Genomic DNA, 3886 nt, shown 5'->3' on the forward strand with positions numbered 1-3886 from the left:
GCTCCCCCCACATCTGGTCAGCTCCAACGGTGTCCTTCTTCGGTGTCGTACAGTACTGTCTCCTCCCGCCATGGGTATACATGAAATCAAAATTGAGAGACAGTCAGATGCCTCTTTGGAGGCGTAATACAGTATACCTTCATCACACCGCATCCTCTATTGTGCCCCTGTCCGACAGTGTTTAACTACCGCTCTGCTTTTTGTTTTTTGACCTCTTTAAAACTCTGACGTCCCTCACTCTGCTGTACTTTACTGGTAGGCAGTATGGTTGCGCCGATTGCTTGTTCTGGGCCCGCACAAACTCCGAATCTACAGTGGCGGCACTACATATGTTCCGAACTTATGCTTCGAAATCTGACCTCGTCCTGCCCTCGTGATCCGCATATTATACGGTCTTTGCAGCAGGTATGCTAACACAAGCCCTGTGTCACTGCAGACCAGCCTTCCCTGTCTGGTGCTTGATCCATGCCTACCAGAGAAGTGCTCATTTTACAGGAGCCTAGCGGCTGGGGCGCACGGTGCTGGAAGTCACCCACACATGCTTACTTCTACTCCTGGAACGACCCACAAGTCTTGAGGCGCTTTTGCTGCGCGCATGAGCTCTTACGAAGGGACACATTTATTTATTCTCCTTAATCATTTATATATAACCTTGCCAACCCTTAGCGTATAATGCGCCCTGGTCCCAGAACCAGAATTCGGTGCGTTTAAGATAAATATATATATATATATATATATATATATATATATAAATAAATGTATTAGGGGGGGGCCTCCATAGACCAGTTCATTCTTCCGCGAGGGCAATCGTTTGGAGTCCTCCCTCGCCCCACAGGCTGCCACACTGCGTCGACCGCCAGAGTGTTTTTTTTTTTTAATACAAATGATGAAAATTTATTATACATTGATATACGCCCACATGATGCGCGGGTTGGTCCTTGGTGTAAGTACCTGGTGAGCAACGTGGCTCACTTCCGGTCCCGTCCCCGCTAGTTAACAGAAAAACAGTCTGGCGTTAACAGAGCCGGTCGCTCCTAAGTATCTACTTTTTTTTTTTTTTTTTTTTTGCAGACATTAGTACTGTATTCCCGCACGAACTCGACCCGAAGGTATTGGAGCGCCTTAGGGAAGAGATTAAGTAATTTGCCTAGCATCACATGATGCTGAGCCGACGCAGAGGCTCGAACTCGGTTCTCCCAGCTCCAAAGTCGGCAGCTCTAGCCGTAAGGCTGCGTGGCCTCGTAGCCTCTTGTCGGATTCAGGGAAATAAAAAGACTGCGTCTCACTGTATTGCCCAGGCTCGTTTACAATGGCTATTTAAAGGCGCGATCGGGTTTTGTGTGACATTGCTCAGTGTACTCCTCAGGATTGATAAATATTGATTCTTGTAAAACCCCCGATCGATTTAGCACACAGCAAACCAGAACTCGTGCGATCCAGCAGCCTCAGCCTCCCAGAAAGCTGGGATTACAGGCGCACGCCACTGCGCCCAGCTGTATTTTTTTTTTTTTTTTTTTTTAACTCGACTCGAAGGTAATGGACCGCTTTACATGAGCATCAGTTGGGTTCCGCAAGGACACATTCGTTTCTTTCGTAGGCGTGGGTGGTTAAGTAATTTGCCCAGGATCACGGATGTAGCGTCGACCCCCGAGGCTCGAACTTTGGTTTCCAAGCTCAGGAGTCGGCAGCGTGGCCGAGGCACCGTCTCTCCTCCCCCTCACGGTCAAATGCTTTAACCGGCTTGCCTCTTTTTTTATTTATTTATTTATTATTATTTTTTTAACATATAGCGCGAACGTGACCCAAGGGTATTGGGGCGCTTTACATAGCCCCGCATTGACATCACACAATCAGGCACGAGGGGATTCGACGTCGCCGTGTCCACAGCTAAGAAGCCCCGGTCTGTAGGGGTTCGCACCTTCCAACTTGTAGTCCGAAGTCGGACGCCTCAACCCATTAGCCCGTGACACCCCTAAAGTATCAGAGCCTTAGTCCCATCGTCCATTCTTTGACGATAATGTGTATTTACAAAGTGCTTCTGCCGATTTGAAGCTCTGTACCCCCATTTTGCGCATTTTTTATTGTTACTCTCTTCAACAATACTCCGGCTACTGTCCGTGAAAGACTAGAGCGCGGCTACCAGCAGCACCAAACTTAACCTCAATGTATTAAAAAACGCCCGCCCCCAGTCATGACAACTCCCTTTTTTTTTTTTTTTTTTTTTTTATTATTAGGAGCATCAGAGTGAAAGCCACAGCTTGCATCTGTACCCGCGACTCCTGCGCCCTCCGCACCTATGGCGTGAAATTTAGCATTCCGCTCGGGGGGGGGGGGATCTCCTTTCAGATCAGAGCGCTCTGAATGATGCCGGTGCACTGAAGTACTTGTCCTAACTTTTTCCCCTTCCTCCATTTATTTGTTTCATTAATTATCTGTTTATTCAGGTAGTGGCGCGCTTTACATGTTCGCTGGTTACTGAGCGCATTCTGGCACGAAGGGGGGGGGGGGGTTGGGTGAGTTCACTCGCCCGATGGTATTGGCGCCATTTATATGCGCGCCCACCAAAGCCAAGCAAAACGGAAGTAGTTTTTAATGCGTGACATAAGGCGAGAACATGCTGTGCCTGCCCACGAGACTCGTCCTTTAATCCGTGTGATTGGCATCAGAGATGAATGGCAGTCACAGACGGCGCTATCTCCGAGAGCTGCATGTGTCCCCCGCTCTTTCAAGAGCCTTTCAGCGCGGGCGTCCTCAGAACATGACATGACAAACAAGGCGCGCTTTCAACACAGTGGAAATATGCATTCTTCCCTCGCAGATATGATGCGACAAGAAGATAACGCGTGCCCTCTCTCTCGTGCTAGCTCACAATCTGTGTCTCTCAATCGCGCGCTCTCTTACAGTTTGAATTTTTTTTTTTTTTTTTGCTATTTGGTATATTTATACAGCGTGGTTGTACCCAGCTAGGAGTCAGTCCGCTGTACAGCAAAAACAGGAAATAGCCAGAAAAAAACACAGAAAATAACGCCCCCACTCTGCGAGCCCAACAATCATTCGGGGCTTCGCTCCACCCGAGTGAATTCTGAAAGCGTGACATTTACTCCTGCCCTCTCTTTGTCATTCTTTCCTCGCTGCTATCTCGCTTGTATCGCAATTTTACGCCATGAAAGACACTACTTACTACACGTTTTCCAATTTTTCTTAGTCAGGAGGGGCTTAAGTGATCAGCTCTGAACTGTAGTGAACCGCTCTAGCCACTACGTCGCATCTCCTCTTCAGTTGCGTTGCAACAGTGCCCTTTCCTCTTTTTTTTTTTTTTTTTTTTTTGGAATTCACGCGATGTGCGGCCCGAAACGGTATCCTCCGCTGGAAGGTCTACTGCTCTGGCCTTCTTCTGCCTGAAGCCTCGCCCCCGCAGTGGCTTTTTAATACAACCCCATTGCCATTTCACTATGCAAACCCACGCGTCCGCTAACTTAGCAAAGTAGCCGAACCGAGGCCAGGTATGCTGCCGGGCCGCCACGCTTAGGACAATGGCCCGGACAAGGTCTATTTTCCAAGTTGCAGGGGTCTCAGCCCTCGCCGCTCAGGAGTGTTTGTTACGGGGTAAATTGAGGTAGGGCACACATCTCGCACATTATCTGTAACCTAGCTGGTGCTTGAACAGTTCACCAAATATTGCATTCTCTCGCACGCTATGACAGTCAGGGCCGTACTGTTATGCTAACTCGCGGGGTGATCGGCCTGCAACGCCGCCACTCCTCTCTCCTTTAGTCCTTACCCTGACACAGCTTTCGGCAGCAAAAGCGTCTTCAACTGCTGCCCGGGGAGCTGGGGGGCATGCCTGCATCTTCCGGTCTCGCGCCTCAGTCCACTCTGCCCCGAT

General features: G+C 49.2%; 1 pseudogene; it reads right to left on the reverse strand.

Annotated features, from left to right (window-relative positions):
• Positions 1 to 1269: 1269 nt before the first annotated feature.
• LOC146857433 (signal recognition particle RNA) lies at positions 1270 to 1494 on the reverse strand (annotated as a pseudogene).
• Between the last annotated feature and the right edge of the window lie 2392 nt (positions 1495 to 3886).

This window comes from Triturus cristatus, chromosome 3_2, assembly GCF_964204655.1.
Source record: "Triturus cristatus chromosome 3_2, aTriCri1.1, whole genome shotgun sequence".
Taxonomy (NCBI): Eukaryota; Metazoa; Chordata; class Amphibia; order Caudata; family Salamandridae; genus Triturus; species Triturus cristatus.